Source organism: Dermacentor silvarum, chromosome 7 (assembly GCF_013339745.2).
Source record: "Dermacentor silvarum isolate Dsil-2018 chromosome 7, BIME_Dsil_1.4, whole genome shotgun sequence".
In the NCBI taxonomy this organism is placed as follows: domain Eukaryota; kingdom Metazoa; phylum Arthropoda; class Arachnida; order Ixodida; family Ixodidae; genus Dermacentor; species Dermacentor silvarum.
Genome location: NC_051160.1, coordinates 155,613,846 through 155,634,428, shown reverse-complemented (window position 1 = coordinate 155,634,428; position 20,583 = coordinate 155,613,846).

Here is a 20,583-nt window from a genome sequence, read left to right as displayed (position 1 = left end):
ATGCGTAGGATGGATAACCGGTGGACCATTGGGGTCACAGAATGGATACCAAGGGATGGGAAGCGCAGTCGAGGACGGCAGAAAACTAGGGGGGTTATGAAGTTGGGAAAGCTGCAGGCGCAAGCTGTAATCAGCTAGCGCAAGACAGGGGTAATTGGAGATCACAGGGAGAGGCCTTCGTCCTGCAGTTGACATAAATATGGGCTGATAATGATGATGATCATGATTTAAATTCCTTCTAAATTATAAATTTTGTGGCGCATATTACAATTTACGAATCACAACTTTCCGATAAACGTGTGTGGTAAAGTCCTAAGACGCTAATTATTGTGATTAGTTTACTTATTGAATGGATTGAAATGTATCGGTAGCGACTGGGCTGAAAATGTATCGGTAGCGACTTAATTAAACTAAATTTTGCCGGGTATATTGCTACAGAATATTTAAGCAAGCGTTTGAATTAAAGAAAGAATAAACACAATGTCAATTTTTGTGTAATCACCGCGTCCAATCCATTGTAATTGAACCAGTCTTTGGTATTTTTTATCGCGACCATTTGCCTATTGTAAGAAACGATTATTCATTTAGTCACCATGCCATCTAATGTAAAAACTTATGCAACGGACTGGGAGAGGCAGCATGAAATTGGCTAGGCTAGCCATTCATTGACTTGAACTGAACAGGGCACTGCAGAGCTAAAAGGTTAACGCACTCAACGCACTTAGACATATGTGTATAGCGCCCAAGCCAAAAAGACAGGCGTGAGTGTGTACCTCAGTTGGCAACGCTTCTGTCGTCAAGACGCAGTATTGGAAAGATTAAATAAATTTGGCTGAATGTCATGGAGGAGGCAACAAACAGTGGTGTCAATATCAAGATGGCACATATAGCGCCACAAAGATCCTCCATTATGGCAACGCCCCTGCTCACTCTGCTTTGTCTGTGACGTAGACTTTAGTGTTGCTGGGACAGGTCGACGTATTCCGTCTACCGAAATATTCGGACCGATCTGCCAGCAACTACCTTCTTTCTTTTTTTTTGCTGACAACAGCAAAAAAGAGAAAAGGGTAACAAAGGGAACAGTGGCAGCATATTAGCACTGTGCATGAATTGAAACCAGCCTTCGCAATCGCCACTCAACATCATTAAGCTTAAGGAGGTATAGCTGCTAACTTCTGTGAGAGAAAAGGCTGGACAAGTGTATTTATTCCGATGCGAATTATTTACAAAGGAACTAGTGTTGTTTTTCCTAAACAAAGCTATAAATTCTTTTCTGGAGATGTCAGATTTTTTTGTCTCCATCATCTTAATTCAAATCACTATCATCACACTTACAAACACACGCTATCACACTGACACTATCTATGTGTCAGTGTGAGATAGTGCTCCTTCCAAAGGAAATTGCCAGCGCAATCTAGTGAGTAAGGCAAATAGACGAAGATCAATGACAACTATTTCTGGAGGACGAGGCTAGTCTAAAACAGAGTAAAACGTTTTTGAGAGTTTACGATTTACTCGTTGGGGGTGAAACGCTGTTTAAGAAGTGGACAGTCGCTTTAGCATGGGCCTAAGAGAATGAAGGCGAGAACTTGCGCGCTCCCGAGACACTCATTAAATTACTTTGGCATTCTCATTCGAGAGCCTTGTTACTTCCTATAACTCCCATCAAAGATAAATAACTCTACCGTAATTTACTGTGCATGAACTTCTCCCTCATTAACACCAAAGGGCGTGGGTGCGCCTCCCACTAAAGGTCGTAGGTTCGGTTGCCTTAATTAACTGAACAACATTTCACGGTGCCTTAATTCATTTCAACGTAACACCAAATGTCGGGGGTTCAACTCTCACCAAATGTCAAGGGTTCAACTCCCACCAAAGTTCGTGGGTAAGAGTGCGGTAATGAAGTCTTTTTTACTAGCTATGCCTTAACTTCGCCTTAATTAACGCCAAACGTTGTGGATTCGACGCTCCCCAAAAATCGTGGGTTCCACCATCAATGGTAACACCATCCTTGTGGTGCCATCGATTTTGGAGCCATCATATTTAACACTGAGGGATGCGGTTTCAATTCCCACAAAGGTCGAGGGTTCGAATCATGCACAAGGTCGTGGGTTCGAGTGCCTTTACCTGAATTAGCTGTGCCAAAATAACTTCGCCCTTATTAACACCAAATGTCGTGTATTCGATGGTCTTAATTAGCTTTATATTTAGTAACTGTGCCTTAATTACTTTCGCCTTAACATAAAATGTAGTGGGTTCAACTCTCAGTGGTACTGAGTTTTGCTGCCACTTGTTGGTGGCACACAATTTTCTGGACGGTCAAATTTTGGACCCATGAGCCATAAAAGGCATTCGCCTTAATAATATCCTTGCGATCAGCGTGATGAAGCAGCTCTACTTTCTTGACTTATAGGCATCTTGCCACTGACGATTACATACTTTCAATTTCTTCAGGTCAGCCCGTGGTCCTACTCCAGAGACCAGGAGGATTTGGGCACTTCCGATGGCACCAGCGCAGAGGATCACTTCGTTCATTGCCTTCACTATGATGTCATTGCCTTGCTTCCTAAATCTGATGCCAACGGCACGCTTGTTCTTGAATATGACCTGCATGGTGTAAGAAAAACGCTCTTTAAGGAATTCTAAACCCTATTAAGTTAACTCCGTCGGCAGTCAATGCGAATTTACCATATCTTTAAAAGGAACCTTTCTAACTGCATAGTACAACAGTTTTGTTACATGCACTTCAACAATATCCCGCGCCACTGAGGCGTAAATCCTAAACATTCTGCTCTTGCATGCTTATACCTGAGCACCGCAGAATATTTCATTTCTTTATTTCAAAGAGAAGTTATTCTTTCAAAGTTCTTTGGTGATGTGCAGTGTTCAGAAACAAACCTCAAATGCTGATAAACTACGATGATTGTGTAAGTTTTTTTCTGCAATGAAGTGTGCGCCCAATCTAAAAAGAGATCTTAAAAAAGAAAATCTGTAAAAAGAAATCCAGGACAGTACAGATGAAACACAAATATTTTCATCCGCCTGAGAGTAGCACGAATCTGATTTGGAGAATGCAACGACTTTAAGTCGTTGCATTCTCCAAATGCATTTAAGTCGTTGCATTCTCCAGACTACATAAATAAGCGGGACAGACACACAGGTAATAACAGACACAAGGAGCATTGTGCTACTTAGAGGTGGATGGCAATTTGTGACTTTCACGAAATTTGTTCCGCGATGCGGATATCTGCAGGACCTATTTCTACATTCAGTCTCCTTAAACTTCCAGTTGTCGACTCATTTAGCCTCGCCCTGCGACCTGCTAGCCTTCTGGGTAGATCGACGGTAGAGCGATCGCACTTTAAACGTGTTGGTTGCGGATTCAACCATATTTTTCTCTTTCACTGCGGGCTTTTCTTTATGCGAAACACCCAAACGCCGATGAATAAGCAATTAATGGACTACAGAGCTTCGTTGAAAGGGCAGCAGTCGTCTGATTTGTGCGTACATTGCAAAGAATGCAAATGCAAACCGCTACTGAATGAAACTAAGGTGTTGTCAAGGTACAAGATATGACTGTGCGGGATATTGCTGAAGCATTTTTAGTGACACGAGCATCGAGTGGCACTCTTCTTTCTCGCGCAGCACTTCTGGTTCACCTCCTGAGGCGACCTTGGGACGAAATTCAGAAAAATATATGATAAAATAGAAACGAAATAGTACAGTATAGAATCCATGTGTTTCATTAAATATATGATATCAGAGCATAAGTTCAGTTACATGCTGAGTTACTGAAGTGTGTGGAATAATTAGAAATAATTATAAATCACTGATTACCGCACACCAAAGCACACAACACCAATGCCGAGGTGCGAGTGCCACTAAGAGACACCTAGCTCAAAAGATTAAGGTCGCCTACTGTTTTGGTTCATATGTACAGTGACATGTGTGTTGCGAGACCCTCTGCGTTGCTACGTAAACTAGAAATTGATTATTTAGCCCTAATGTTTAAGCTTTTACATGTGTTTAAGCCATGGTATATATTTGTGTTTGTGACAATAAACTACATATTGCTAGTCTGCGCGTGTATCGCCTTTGTTTATCGTTCCCTCTTTTATCACGCTATTTAACGTCAGTATTGCATACCAACTCACCCTGCATTCAGTACTTCTATCATAAACACGTATGGGTTTACTTTGTAGCTTTGTGATGCTTACAGGTGAATGACAATTTCCTCTTTTGTAGAGCTTAGTCCACTTTACCAATTTCTGCAGGATATCTTTTGCGAAAGTAAAGTATGTTTCGAATTTAGGATATCAGTGCACAAATGTGAAGACATTGGTAATGCATTAGGCAAAAAGTTGTACTTTATGGATATAAAATTTAATTGCTGGTAAAAGAGTATGGCATAGCTAGTTGGTTTGTCACGGCTTGCAAAGGCCGCCTGTGTGCACCAAGTACAAGCAAGCGCCTTGTGGTCGTCTTGATGTCTCCTTACTTCCGTTTTTCTTCTCTGGCACTATTTTCAAGCCATCGAGTGCTATTTTTCGAAAGCTGAATCACATTATCACAGAAATTACTGAATCACAGAAAAATGTATTTTGCTCTTTACTGCAACAGAGAGAAAAATTAACTTGCTTTTACATTTTGAGCGCTCGTACCGAATACAGAGGTGCAGCTGCTAGAAACTGACCAGCTTTTATCTCCGCAACCATTTATTAGAGAAATGGCACAGGCATGAAAGCCCTGTTTAAAAAAATATCTAAAACACTGCTCATTGCAGTAGACGCCAGGGCTGACCATTCTTTGATCTTGTAGGAAAGCGCGACACTTTGAATGGCGATATCGTTTCTGAATAGTTCAAGTGCGACCTGGCTTTGTGCTGTATTCACCGTTTGGTGTCGCATATTCTACACAAACTCCACTCACCTTTGTCACGCGGCTGTGGAGGGATATATGAAGGTTCTTCAGCCTCTTCTGATAGACGGGCATAATGAAACATCTAGCTGCGCTGCAACGCTGTCCCTCAAATATGGTGGCCTGCATAGGTGAAAACCCTGCGTTTCGCGCACAAGTTTAGTGTATTTAAACATTTTATGACGCAAACGGAATACTTTGCATTGCCCAGAGTGTAAGCATTTGTCAGATGAGCGCAAAAAGTAGCGTAAACGGTAATGAAGTTACATATAAAAACCGTATAAAATAGCACAGCTTACAAGCAAAAGTCGTCAAACAGAGCTACCATAAGCTCCTGTTGTGAATATGGGTATAGACTAGTTATCTTCATTCCCCTAGGAAACACGCGAAACTTATGAATACGCATCATGATTAGTAATAACGTCTTAACAAATTGAAATTAATATTTTACAGGCGTTTGTAGTATGCAATCATTGCAAGTAGGATGCACAGGCGGAGTCTGTAAATGCGCGTATGTTGGACTACTTCTAAGAATATGTTATTGCCAGAGCAATTATATTGTTACGTGTGGAAAGACACACACGAAAGAAGCTATTTACAATATATTTACACTGGAACCAAAAACCGCCAGGCCGACACCTTGCTCGAGCCAAAAGCCCAGACACACTTCATCGTCTTTCTCGCGGCGGCTCGTCTCTTTAGCATCTCTAGATGGTATCGTAATAATATGGACACTCCACGCGCATTTCTGCCGTCGGCGTCACCTTCGCCGTCAAGTCTTCCTGATGTTCCGTATAAAGTCCAAACACGATAACACTGTCGCCGCGCGCCGTACGCTGTATGTGCGAGGTTCAGCTTCGAGCTTGCTAGGTTCAGCCCACGAGCGCGGAAAAGCTCGCGCTCGCCAGGGAGGAAGGCGGGGCGGAAGCGCGCCGTCTTCTATCGCAGGTGAGGCAAGGGGGGAGGCGAGGGTGAGGGGGGGGGGCGTTCTACTCTAGCGGCTCCTGCTTACGGCGCGGCCGCGCCGGCGCCGTACCTTGAAAGGAATCTCCGATGTGGCAAAAGTGCGCGCCCGCGTGGCCCTCATCTCTGAGGCGACCTGCGATGTCGACAAAGTACGCCATTCGTAGGACCGGTAGCTTCGTATGCGCTGTGCTTTCGACGTTTATTTCGCCTTGAATGGAGACACGGCAGGAAGGTCCATTCGCTCGCAGCTGCTGCCACGACTCCTCACTTCAGTGTTTTGACAGCGAGTTTCCGTGGCTATCGAGTGAGATGTCTTCATGTTTACCTGTGCATGCGTTACACCGCGCTTGTTAATTTAGTTAGTAAGCGAACGTTTACAAGTTTATACGGCCGATAAAGCTACTGTCCTTAGTTTCTATAGTTTTTTACTTATTTCATATCACAATCGACACTTCGCCTTTCGGGCTTAACTGCGGCATTTTTTTGTATGCACTGGCTACTCTTAGTTTATGTGCGCGGTGGTGCACTTTCAGCGAGGTGCACTTTCCAAACGGTAAGAGCATTCACAAAAGCATTATTAGCAACCCTTCTATTCATGTGATTAGAGGCGCTTCACATTGGAAGATGCACAATACACGAACAAAGTACTGGAGACGGTTCCTACGGACTATTTGTGCGATTCGAAACAATTCGGACTAGTCAAGAAGTAAACTTATTAAATATAACTATATTTGAAAACATCACAGGCAAAGATTTGCACCCTTCATACAATGAAGAGCAAGTTCACCCGTTTTTCAACAAAAATCTACCAAGTGTGCCAAAAACGTTTTATCGTGGGTAATAAAAAGTAAAGCCATAAAATGCGGTTTTACCCAACATGCTGACATAATGAAAGTTTTCCCCAGTCCCAAAGGCTTTATTAAAAGGTTATTAAAAACGAAGTGCTTCTTTATTTGGTAAGTCTGAGAGCGCGCACAGAAACACATACTAAAGTTGTTGTGATGTTATCCTTTACCTGGTCCTTGTTTTCAGCAGTGCATTTCAAACGCGGAATCATACAGTGACGTAATTATATTCATATTTGCGGACTTCCTTCAGTACCCCGAAAAAAAACATGCAAATCATAACGTTATGAAAATACAACTCTGCAAACGCACATATGGTCCTTAAAGGACAGTTATTATTTTGCATAAAAAGCAAATAATTTAGCTAACTAGTCACACTTGAACAAAATAATTTAGCCAACTCGAGATCACAAAGACCAATATATCATTGGTCTCATTATTCTACTGTGTACCACTGCATTTTCAAAAGATTGGCTCGCGTTGTGGTATACACCTGGTATTTTCAGAAGTTCCTCGATAAATACAGTTGACAGTATGGCTCTAGTGGTACGGCGTATGTGTATGATTAAGCATTATAATGAGAATAGCATTATTTGCTTACCTCAGCCTATCTATCTATCTATCTATCTATCTTAACATGTCGTTGTTGTCATGCCTATTATATATAAGTTATATAATAGCTTCGGCCACTAGATATGGGCTCGTGGTCGTGAAGCCGTCCTGGTCATTGCGTCGCCTTTGTTTCAGACTTGTCACCCCGACACTCGCCATGCTGTTGTGATCACGCCATTGTTGTCCGCGTTCTGACACCGCCATAGTGACGCCGTCGTGGTCGTTCCATCGTCTCATTCCACCTTCGGGATCTGACTCTCGTTATGCGGTCGTCGTCGTAGACTCTACTCCGATCCAGTGGTCCAAGTTGTCGAATAGCTTGGGCCTCTAGGTATGCGTTCTCACTCGTGATGCTGTCGTTGTTGTTGCATGCTCGTCAATCCCCCTTTGTCATCCGACTCTCTTCATGCCGCCGTCACGCCATCGTCGTCACATAGTCGTTATCATGCCGTCGTCTCCACGCTGTCTTTTTATCATTGTCATTTATTTTCACTTTTTGGTATATGCTGCCGGCCATTTTTGGAGGCCTTAGGCAGGAGTGGGAACAGGAATATTGTCACGTAGCTCTGACGCTGAACAGTCGTAAAACTGTGTACAACGAAACTGGTTGTTTATTGGGCGAACCTGTGCCCACAAAAGCAAGCTGCACTCAAAACACAACGATAGCGGCTAACACAGTCGCCGATCGTCGAAAATCTGATCAGCGGCGAAACGCGTCGGCTTTTATACCTGAGTCATCGAAGGTTCCAGATAAATCCCTGTTGCCCGCGCGTCTTCCAGAAAGTTCTAGACAATGCGCGTCGGTCATACAATCAGATAACATAAGCGTCGCTGAAAACAGGCAACGGAAAGAAGCATCGAGAACGTTCTAGAAACTTCCGATACAGGCACGTCCTGCGCGGAGCAATAACGTTTAACATTTGTTAGCCGGTGGAAAGCGGCCACCGGTGAAAGATAAACATGTGTACGTGTCAATACCCTCCCCTTAAAAAGCATCGTCCCGATGCTACAAACACGAAAGCGAAAACAAAACCACGCGTACAGAAAGGGACAAAAATAACAAAGCAACAAAGGACCTAAGTTCGTCAGCGGGCATAGAAAGACTTAAGACGCACCACGTGGATGACTTCAGGTCGTGCGCGGCGCCGCTGTGATTGCGAAATACCGTCTGGCACGACCTCATAGTCCAGTGCGCCAATACGTCGGATGATCTTATATGGTCCGAAATAGCGACGTAAGAGTTTCTCGCTAAGTCCTCGTCGGCGTATCGGAGTCCAGACCCAAACATGGTCTCCGGGCTGGTACTCGACGTAGCGTCGTCGAAGATCGTAGTGTCGGCTGTCGGTTCTCTGCTGGTTCTTGATGCGCAGGCGGGCGAGCTGTCGACCTTCTTCGGCACGCTGCAAATAGGTGGCAACGTCGAGATTTTCTTCGTCGGAGACATCCGGTAGCATGGCGTCAAGCGTCGTGGCCGGTTTCCTTCCGTAGACCAGGTTGAACGGCGCCATGTGCGTCGTTTGGCGCCATGTGCGCCATGTGCGACGTGTCAATATCATCCAATACAAGCTCAGTGTACTCAAGCAAAACAAGATCACAAAACAAACAACACAAAAGAAAGAAAAACATCAAAGGACACACACGGGCCAATGCGTACCAGCAAAGCACAAAAAAAGGTATCAGCATTGATTCCAATACATAAAATGATAACGTGCGCACACAATTCAGGTGTGAAGGTGCCTACGGCGCTCAATTTCTGATCGCTTGTAGGAATGAATCAATATTTGGCTGTTCAACCACATCAGGAGATAAGGCGTTTCACTCTACAATAGTCCGAGGAAAGAAGGAGTACATGAACGCGTTAGTCCTGCATTTAAGCTCAGATACCTTTTTTGGGTGTAGAGACCGAGTAAAGCGGCTTATGGAAGGCGCTATGAATGCGGATTGATCAATTCTTAACTTGTGATACAACGAATAAAGAAGTTTTAACCTGTTATGATAGCGCCTCGTTTCAAGTTTTTCTGAAGAAAAATTTAATTACGGGGTTTTACGCGCTAAAACCACGATCTGATTGAGGCACGCCGTAGTGGGGGACTCCGTAAATTTGGACCACCTGGGGTTCTTTAACGTGCACCTAAATCTAAGTACACGGGTGTTTTCGCATTTCGCCCCCATCGAAATGCGGTCGCCGTGGACGGGATTCGATCCCGCGACCTCGTGCTCAGCAGCCCAACACCATAGCCACTGAGAAACCACGGTCTAGTCCTGTTTTTTGTAGGAGGTTAGATGGGGATACCTTCCAGCTATAGCAGTTGAAGATGAACCTAATAGATTTTCTTTGGATGCTTTCTAGTTTTAGTTTGTTAGTTTCTGTCCAGGAATCCCAGGCCGCTGCAACGTACTCCAGTATGGGCCTAATAAACGCCTTGTCCGCCAAAAGCTTTATTTCTGTTGTTGAGTGACCCAGCGTACGCCGAAGCTATCCCAATTTTCTGAATGCTTTTTTAATGAATGTCACATGTTCATTCCAGCGCAAATCAGAGGTTATCATCACTCCCAAATACTTGTAGCTATGCACTATGCTTAAAGGTTGGTTATTGATGTAATAGGTGAATTCAAGTGGTTGCTTTTTACGGGTTATGGTCATTGCTAGCATTTTTCTACTATTTATGGTCATCTTGCATGTGCTACACCAGTTCGCAAGTACGCTTAATGCTTCGTTCAGTAAGACCTGATCATTAGGGCTAGAGATTTCCTGGTATTTGACGCAGTCATCCGCGAACCACCGGACTTGGACGCCTACATCCTGAACAATATCATTAATGAACAAAAGAAAGAAAAGAGGGCCGAGAACGGAGCCCTGCGGTACCCATAACGGAGCCCATAACTTCAGTGACGCAATACCATTGTTGTCATGCCGTCGTTGCCATACCGCCTTCGTCGTTTCATCGACGTCAATCTTCATCATTGTACTGTAATCACACTGTCCTGATTCAATCGAGATTATGTCACCCTTGCCATGCCGTCATATTCAAATAGGCGCTATAATTATTTCATTGTCAGACCATCGTCGTAGTACTGTCGTAGTCGTGCCGCCATCGTCAGTTCACCTTCGTGATCCGACTCTCGTCATGCCATCGTCGTCATACAGTTTTCGTGATACAGTTTTCCTATTCGTGATGTCGATCCATCGACGTCATTCCTTGTATTTTATTGTTATTATGCTGTCGTCACTGAGTCGTAAATATGACGCGGTTGTCATGCCATCGCTGTCACTCAGACGCTATGATGCATCCATTGTCATAACCTCGTCGTTATACTGCCTTGGTTGTGCGTCGTCAATAGCAATCCCTGCTTATTAATTCGATTGTCGTCCTACCTTCGTCAGCGCGCCATCTTCGTCATGAAGCCATCCTCACCCATTGTCTTCACGGTGTCGTCACGTTGTCGTCACATTATACAATCGTCGCAATTTAAGAATCGACGCATCATTGTCCTCATGTCATCGTCGTTATACGCTTTTGTCGCTCGATGGATATAGTTACGGGTCGCCTCCTTGCATTAAGGAAGAAGACGACGATCGCCGGTGGATGCTGCGCGTGTTCAGCCATCTTGGCCATCTCTGTCAACAGTCCCTGTTTATAAATCCTGTCCCCCTTTTATCTACTTTGCACCCCTTTACACATTGGTGGAAGGTGCTGGGTATTCTCGCCAGACGACGGAGCTCCAAAGCGGTTGGCGCTTCGGTGCGACCACCATGGCCCACCAACCGGAATCTGCTTCTGCGCCGCGGACACCGATTGTAGTAGACCAACCCCGAGACCCTGGAACGTTCAACAGGACCGATGGTACCGACGTTGAGGAATGGCTCACGCTATACGAAAGGGCGAGCGATTCCAACCATTGGGACCTGACAGTCATGCTGGCCAATGTGGTGTTTTATCTTAGTGGAACGGTGAAGTTGTAATATGACAATCACGAGGCCTACTTTGGGAGCTGGGATATATTCAAACAAAAGCTCCGTGACATGTTCGGTAAGGCCTCCACTCGAAAAATCGCTGCCAAGCAACAGCTGTCAACTCGTGCCCAGACTTCCACGGAATCATATTTGTCGTTCATACAGGATTTGCTGGCGCTGTGCCGTAAAGCGGACAGTAACATGCAGGAGTCTGACAAGGTTGGCCACGTCCGGAAAGGGATAGCGGACGACGCATTTAATTTGCTCATGTGCAGAAATTGTGCTACCGTCGATGCCATGATCGAGGAGTGCCAGCGCTTCGAGCAGGCCGCCATATTGAACGACCATTCGCCCGGCTTCCCAACACCGCTGCAACGTATTCGTGTGAAAGCGGCCTCAATCTAACCTTTCGCCGCCTTCGGTCGAATTGACGAGGATTGTCCGCCACGAAATCGAGGCAATGGCTCCCGCTAACCTCTTTACCACCTCTAACGCCGACAACTCGAGCACACCAGCGGTTTCACTCGTCCAAGCCATCGTGCGAAACGAAGTCGTGAATCTGGGGGTTCACGCTGCTTGCGCCGTTGTCAGCCCTACATCCGCTTCCGGGGGCCCGACATCGTTCCCTCGGTATCCACGGTTCGATCCACTATCTCGGAAACCGGCTGATTGGCGAACTGAAGACGATGGGCCTATCTGCTTTAACTGCCGCCGTGCCGGGCACGTTGCTCGCGACTGTAACCACTAGTCGTTCCCGCAACGTACTTCATCCTTTGGCCATGCTCGCCTCCTTGATCGCAGCCCTTTTGAGCCACTAACTGCGGCACACCCCTACAATCCTGACGCTGCCCGGCCCGGCCCGGCCGCTCGCCGTCACGTAAAGGTCGCCAGTCGCGTTCGCAACCGTACCGCCGTCCGTCCTCCCGCTCCCCGCCACCTCGTCGCCCCCCGTCGCCGAGCAACCGTGGCTCCTTCACTCCGGAAACTAACCGTTGCAGCGCCCGGTGGTAACGCTGCATCTATGACTCTGCCCCAAATCCCTCTAGCTCCTCTGCCGACTCGACGCTGTGTGTTGGACGTTGACGTTGATGGCGTGACTATTTCTGCACTTGTCAACACCGGGGCTTCAATTTTTGTCATGAGCTCTGGTCTTCGCTGTCGCCTAAAGAAGGTGGACACACCTGCTGTTCCCCACGTTGTAAGCGTGGCCGATGGAGGGACTCCCACCATCCTTGGCATGTGCACTGCCCGCATCATCATCGCAAGTCACCCAACTTTTGTTTTATTTGCCGTTCCCTATTGAAAAATCCATATGCCCCATAACCCCCATATCCAATAATCCGATATGAAACATATAGGATCCTATACAAAAACCTGTTTTCCCTATATGTCATATGATGTTATTGGATATAGGAGTTATGGGGAATACGGGGGTTTTTCAGTAGGGTTCTTGAGCAATGTTCGTACGACGTTATACTTGGTCTGGACTTTCTCGCAACTCATTCTGCCCTAATTGACTGTGCAAATGGCCTCTTGAAGCTCGAACTACCTCACCTAGCCGATGCCCAAACCCCACATTCGGCCCGTCTCTGCTCTCTCGACTATGTGCGCATGCCCACGCAAGCCGCCATGTATATCGCCATGATCGCCAACCCTCCTGTCGCTGATGGCAATTACGTGCTATCCCCGGTAACAGACGTTCTCTTTGCCAAGAACGTCGCCGTGCCTAACACCCTCGTGACTGTCACCGGTAATCGCACCGCCATTTCTATTTTAAACTTAAGCGCCTCTCCTCAACTGATTCCGGCAGGCATGTCACTCACCGCCATCACTGCTGCCGAAGACTGCGAAATTTGCGCGTTGGATCCCACCAGTCCCTCCAGTTCGTCCTTGATTTGCACCACAAGCAGTTCGCCGCGCGATGTCTTTGTCGGAATGATCCCTGCTGACCTTTCTTCCTGATCAAGCTACTGACCTTAGCCGCCTCCTGGAGACTTACCACGGCATTTTCGACTTTTACGATTGTTCTCTGAGCCAAACGTCTGTTGTCCGACATCGCATTCACACGGGGAACGCGAGCCCTATCCGCCGCCGTCACTATCGTGTCTCCCTCGCCGAACGTCGTGTGATCCAAGGCGAAGTTGACAAAATGCTCACAAAAGGCGTTATCGAACCTTCTTTCAGTTCGTGGGTGTCCTCTGTGGTACTAGTAAAAAAAGAAAGACGGCAGCTGACGCTTTTTTGTTGACTACCGACTCTTGAACAACATCACACGCAAGGACGTATACCCCCTGCCCCAAATCGATGACGCCTTAGACTGCCCCCACGGTACCTCGTACTTTTCCTCCATCGACCTACGCTCCGGATACTAGCAGATTACCGTTGATGCCATGGACCGCGAAAAGACTGCGTTCGTCACACCAGATGGACTTTACAAATTCAATGTTATGCCTTTTGGATAGTGTAATGCCCCCGCAACCTTCGAGGGAATGATGGCTTCTTCTCCTGCGGGGATATAAGTGGTCTACGTGTTTAGGCTATCTAGATGACGTGATTGTCTTTTCCCCTACTTTTGAGGACCACCTAGCACACCTGTCGGCCATTCTCGATGTGTTTCGCCGCACTGGCCTGCAACTTAACTCCTCTAAGTGTCGTTTCGCTTGACGTCACATCACCGTTCTCGGTCACCTTGTTGGTGCTCTCGGTGCTAGCGGTGGCCAACCTGACCTCGACAAGGTGCGTGCCGTCCGAGACTTTCCTGTTCCTCGCTCAGTTAGTGATGTACGGAGCTTTGTCGGCTTGTGTTCCCACTCCCGCCGCTTTATCAGGAATTCTGCCGACATTGCCCGGCCGCTTACTGACCTACTCAACAAGGACATCTCTTTTTCCTGGGGTCGTGCACAAGCTGCCGCATTCACCACCCCTGTCAGTTTACTGACTTGACCGCTCATTTTGGCGCATTATGACCCGTCGGCCCCTACAGAAGTTCGCGCCGACGCTAGTGGCCACAGTATAGGTGCAGTACTCGCCCAACGCCAGATCGACCAGGACTGTGCCTTTGCCTACGCCAGCCGCCTTCTCTCGTCGTCGGAGCGGAATTATTCCACAACTGAGCGCGCAAGCCTCGCTTTGGTCTGGGCTGTGGCAAAATTCCACCCCTATTTGTATGGCCGAACGTTTTCCGTCGTCACAGACGACCATGCCCTTTGCTGGCTCTCGTCGCTGAAGGATCCTACAGGAAGGCTTGGTCGCTGGGCGTTACGACTACAGGAGTACACCTTTGACGTGCTCTACAAATCTGGCCGGGTGCAACAATATGCTGGCTGTTTATCACGCTACCTGGTCGACCCTCCCGACACCGCCAAACGTGACACCAGTGACTTGGTCATGGCTATTGCAGATCTGGCCAAAATACGTGCTGAACAGCAAAATGACACGTTACGATCTATAATTGGCCGCCTCCATTCTCGTAAGCCCGACCCATAGCTTCGTCTGTTTGAGCTTCACGACAATATTCGTTACCGTCATAGTACCACTCCCGATGGCCCAGAGCTTCTGCTTGTTCTCCCCAAGTATCTTCGTGCTACTGTTCTCCAAGAACTCCAGGATGCTCCGATTGCTGGTCATCTTGGCGTATCCCGCACATACGATCGCGTGCGGCGCCGGTTTTTCTGGTCTGGTCTGTACCGATCTGTTCGACGCTACGTTGCTGCGTGTGACCTTTGTCAGCGACGTAAACGGCCCCCGGGCTTGCTTGCAGGCCTTCAGCATCCTATTGACATACCCCAGGAGCCATTCAACCACGTCGGTCTTGACCTCCTCCGTCCATTTCCTATTTCGGCTTCAGGGAACAAGTGGATCGCAGTTGCGACCGACTACGCTACGCGTTTTGCCATCACGCGAGCTTTGCCATCACGCGACCTTTGCCATCACGTGAGCTTTGCCTACTAGTTGCGCCACTGCCGTCGCCGATTTCCTCCTTCACGACGTCATCCTTCGTCATGGTGCCCCTCGGCAACTGCTCACAGACCGAGGCCGCTACTTCTGGTCGAAAGTTGCCGATGACCTCCTTCGTTCCGGTTCTGTAGAGCACAAGCTCACAACTGCGTACCACCCGCAGACCAACGGGCTCACCGAAAGGCTGAACCGCACTTTAACCAATATGTTGTCGATGTACGTGTCTGACGGTCACCGGGACTGGCACAGCGCATTGCGATACGTCGCGTTCGCGTACAACTCCTCCCGTCACGACACCGCCGGTTTTTCGTCATTTTACCTCTTGTATGGACACCACCCTGCATTGCCTTTTGACACGCTACTACCTGCTGTTGTACAACATGCCACGGAGTATGCTCGCGATGCTGCCGCGCGAGCCCATCTGGCACGTCAGATCGCTCATCAGTGACTATCCGACTCGCAATTATGCCAAAAGGACCGCTGTGACCTCAGCCACCGGCACCTATGCTTTTCTCCGGAATCTCTTGTACTTCTCCGGACTCCTCGTCGCGTCGTTCTCTCTGAAAAACTTTTATCGCGTTACACCAGACCTTACACGGTTTTACGGCAACTTAGTGACGTGAACTATGAGATAACCCCACTGAACAGTTCTTCAACATCTACCCTGCCATCTCGTGACGTCGTGCACGTATCCCGACTGAAGCCGTACTTTTGCGTCGCCTCCTCGTCTAATTAGTCTGCGCCGAGACGGCGCTCAGTCCACCGGGGCGGTTAGACGTTACGGGCCGCCTCCTTCCATTAATGAAGAAGAAGTCGATCGCCGGGGGACGCTGCACGCGTTCAGCCATGTTGGCCATCTCTGTCAACAGTCCTTGTTTGTAAATCGTGCCCCCTTTTATCTATTTGACACTCCGTCACAATATCATGAACTTCTCGTCATTCCATCGTGTACTGCGTCGGCGGGATACAGTCGTCGTTATGCCTTCATGCGCATGATGGACCTTTGCAAGCGATTTCTACAGCAAAGTGGGACAATATCGAAATATGAGGCATGTAGTCTAAGCAACGAAAGTCTCGACAGTACCACTGCTACTGGTAAATAAACGTCACCTAAAGAATATCGTTTGTCGCTACATTCTTAATTGCTATTCGCGTTACCGTCGATAGCCATCGTGAGATGAGTTCTACCATAATTTTATTTACTGTCATATCTGCCGATTTCGCAAATGCCGAAAGTGTCTCTTCTTTGTTAAAGGATCTTAAGACTAAACCTTCTGTCGGTCCAGATGGTATGCCTTACGCATTTCTGCAGCGGTACGTTGAACCTATTGCACGTGCCTTCACCCATCTTTTTCGTCTTCCGTTCGATGATCCAATTCTTCCTGATGAGTGGCGAACGGCGCCCGTAATTCCTGTCCTTAAGAAAGATGATCACCTGAATGTTGTAAACTACCGGCCTATATCGATAACTCCCGGTCATTGTAAGCTTCTAGAGCTTAGCATTACGCATTGCATAATGTGTTTTCTAGAAGAAAACAACATTTTTACTACATTCCAACATGGCTTTACGAAAAGCCTGTCGACTACATTCCAACATGGCTTTACGAAAAGCCTGTCGACTACCAGCCAACTCTTCACCACTATTCATGCCTTCGCAATAACACTTGATTAGGGTGGCCAAATAGATACTATATTCTTAGATTTTAGAAAAGCCTTCGACTGTGCATATCATGGTAAATTACTCATGAAGCTTTCTAGCATTAGTCTACCCATTAATCGAATTAATTGGATCCGCTCCTACTTCACCAATCGGCAACAGCTTTTCCAGGTTGAAGGTTGCAGCTCTGAAGTTCTGCTAGTAACCCCGGGAGTTCCCCAGTCTAGTGTCGGTGGCCCTGCCTTAAATTAACTTATTGGTGCAACACCTGGTCGATGGAATTAAACACTAGCAAATCAGTCTTTATGCGAATCTCAAATAAAATTATTGCATTGACATCTGGGTATATCTAAAATAATAATCCCTTGATCGAAGTGAACAGTTTTAAATTTTTGGGAATTAAAATTACCAATCGACTATTATTGCTTAGCCATTTTGACGGTGCTTGTTCATCTGCTTCTAGAAAACTAGGATTTCTTAGAGACATGCTAAAGAACACGTCATCCCAGATCAAACTTCTTGCATAGAATACTTTTATTCGACCCTGTCTAGAGTACGCATGCGTGGCCTGAGACCCGTATGTTAACAAGGATGTTTATAAGGAAGAAATAGTACAAAGAAGAGCATTGAGATTCATCTTACTGTAATATTCAGTAAGATTCAGCCTATCATAATCTTGTGTCGCCTTCATCACTGATGGCTAAAACGCCATCTCATTTTCAGAACATCGCAGGCTATCGGCCGGAAAATGTGTTTTTGTTTTTGTAATTTTTGCGCAAAAGAATTATTTATCGCAGATTTCTGTCTTTTATATGCAATATAGCTGGGTGCAAGCTGCTTCTGGACACACTTACCTGCCTGATCTGCCGCATTGTAGTCAAGGATGTCGTAGCCAAGCTCCTCACCAGCCTTTAAAAACGCCGTTAAAAGCGGCGTCTTTGTCAAAGCAAATGTGATGGGCACCTCTCCTTTAAGGCCCCGGTACACTGAAAGAGCGAAAACAGTGCACTCGCGCGAGCAATTGGTTGAACGTCAGCATTTCTGGTAACATATCTCCTTATTATAAATTATCCAGCCTCCGTGAGATCGCATTGAATTGAAAAATTATTTTATAAATATGCAAGCAAAACACGTGAGAACAATATCAATATTATTGTGTATTCTGACGTCAATGATATATAGGAGAGCTGCAGCAACCAGTAAATGCTAGTATATACGGAAATTCTATGGGCATGACAAAGAAACTTCTCACAGCAGTGGCGTAACAGTCTAATATTCGTTCCCCCAAACAACAAAAACGAAAAATGGATGTTTGAAGGACAGCACCAACACACTGACACCAAAAGACAAAGTCCTTCGTAGGCAATTCTCATATCTACTTCATGCACGGTTAGTAGTAAATAAAATTACGGCAGAACTCATCTCATGGTTACTGTCCCTGGTAACGCGAATAGCAATCGTGCAATGTAACGACAGATAATATTCTTTAGAATACATTCTAGCTAACTATGACCCACACATTGTCAAAGTAACCGAGACGTGGCTACATCCTGACATACGAGGCAGTGAATTACTACCACCCGGCTATAAGATAATGCGGAATGACCGCGATTCCCGAGGAGATGTGAAGCCATAATTTTTAAAGATGTTTAATGCACACGTTTGTCAGGTATCCAAAACCACGAGAATGTGTGGTGCAACGTTAAGAGTCACGATACCTTATTCCTTCTCGGGGTATTATTGTCGCGTATACCCTCTTGTAGAATACACGCTGAATGAGGATCCAGGCAAGCGTAAGCGTCAACGCGCGATGCCGAGACGAACCTCGTTCTCTTCTTCTCCAGTCCCCTCGCTGTGCAACACCATGCGGCATTACCCCCTCTTCAAAAAAAAAGAAGGAAAACATACACAGGCTTGACGTGAGAGCGCCGAGATGGCCTAGGACGAACACATAGGCTGTAGTCACAATCACTTTGGTGTGCGATATAGTCACAACGCACGGAGGGACGACAAACAACCAAATCTAACCTAAGTGGCTGAAAACTGTCGCATATAAGGGGCTATAGTACGGTTTCAACCGCACAACGTGCACAATCTCAGATTGCGGTTGTCGACGTCGGGCAGGCTGGCTTCCGTCAGGAAGAACTTCGTAATTCATGTCACTAATTCGCTGCAACACTCTGTAAGGTCCGAAGTAGCGACTCAAAAGCTTCTCAGATAGTCCTTTTCGGCGCACGGGAGTCCAGACCAAGACTTGATCAGCAGTTTGGAACTCGACTTGTCGATGGCGGTGATTGTAACGGTGCGCATTGATGCTCTGTTGTTTCATTATGCGCACTCGGGCAAGCTGACGGGCTTCTTCCGCGCGTTGCACGAAAAGTTCGGCATCTTGGGTGAGATTGAGATGATCGATGTCGTCGCACGGCAGCATTGCTTCTAACATAGTCTGCACTTCACGGCCGTAAACGAGGTAAAACGGCGTGAAGCGTGTTGTTTCTTGCATAGCAGTGTTATAGGCAAACGTTACGTAAGGGAGTATCTCGTCCGATGTCTTGTGCTGTACGTCTACGTACATAGACATCATGTCAGTCATCGTTTTGTTCAGTCGTTCGGTCAAGCCGTTTGTCTGCGGATGATAGGCAGTTGTCCTTCGGTGCGTCGTGCAGCTGAGTTTAAAAGCGTCTTCAATGAGCTGGGCTGTAAAGGCTTTGCCTCGGTCTGTGATGACGTGCGATGGGGCACCATGCCGTAGGACGATGTTCTGTATGAAAAACTGGGCAACCTCGGAAGCTGTGCCTCGAGGCAGCACCTTTGTCTCAGCCTACCGTGTTAAATAATCTGTGGCAGCGATTATCCACATGTTGCCAGAAGATGACAGTGGAAACGGGCCCAGAAGATCCATGCCGACCTGGTCGAAAGGTTTGCCAGCTGGGTCAATCAGATTCAGCAATCCCGCAGGCTTCACAGCTGGCGAATTTCGGCGCTGGCATTCACGGCAGGCTTGGACGTACCGGTTAACACAATCGGCAAGTTTCGGCCAGTAGTAGGATTTGCGCACTCTATCAAGCGTTCGCGTAAAACCCAAATGGCCAGACGGAGGCTCGTCATGACAGGCGAACAAAACTTCGGCACGGAGGTCTGCTGGAACGACCAAAAGGTAGGTCTTGTTGGTGGCAGCGGAGTTCTCCTTATACAAGACGCTATGTCGTAAACAAAAAGACGACAATGCTCGAGCGATATGCCGCGGTATTCATGGGTTTCGTCCTTCCAGATGTTCGAATATAGGCCGTAGTGCGTCGTCTGCGCGCTGCCGTGTGACAAATCAGTAACGCTTACGGCCCCAAGGAAAGCGCAGTCGTCCTCAATGTCTTGGTCGGTAGTGTCGATGGGGGCGCGCGAGAGTGCGTCAGCGTCTTCGTGTATGCGGCCCGACTTGTAAACAATGGTCACGTCGTACTCCTGCAAACGTAGACTCCCCCGTGCCAGTCGCCCAGAAGGGTCCCGCAGATTTGCAAGCCAGCATAACGAGTGCTGATCAGTTCCAACTTTGAACGGGCGGCCGTAGAGATGAGGTCGAAATTTGGCCAGCGCCCGTACGACGGCAAGACACTCTTTCTCCGTGGTGATGTAGTTCGTCGCTGCACGCGACACTGTGCGACTTGCGTATGCCATCA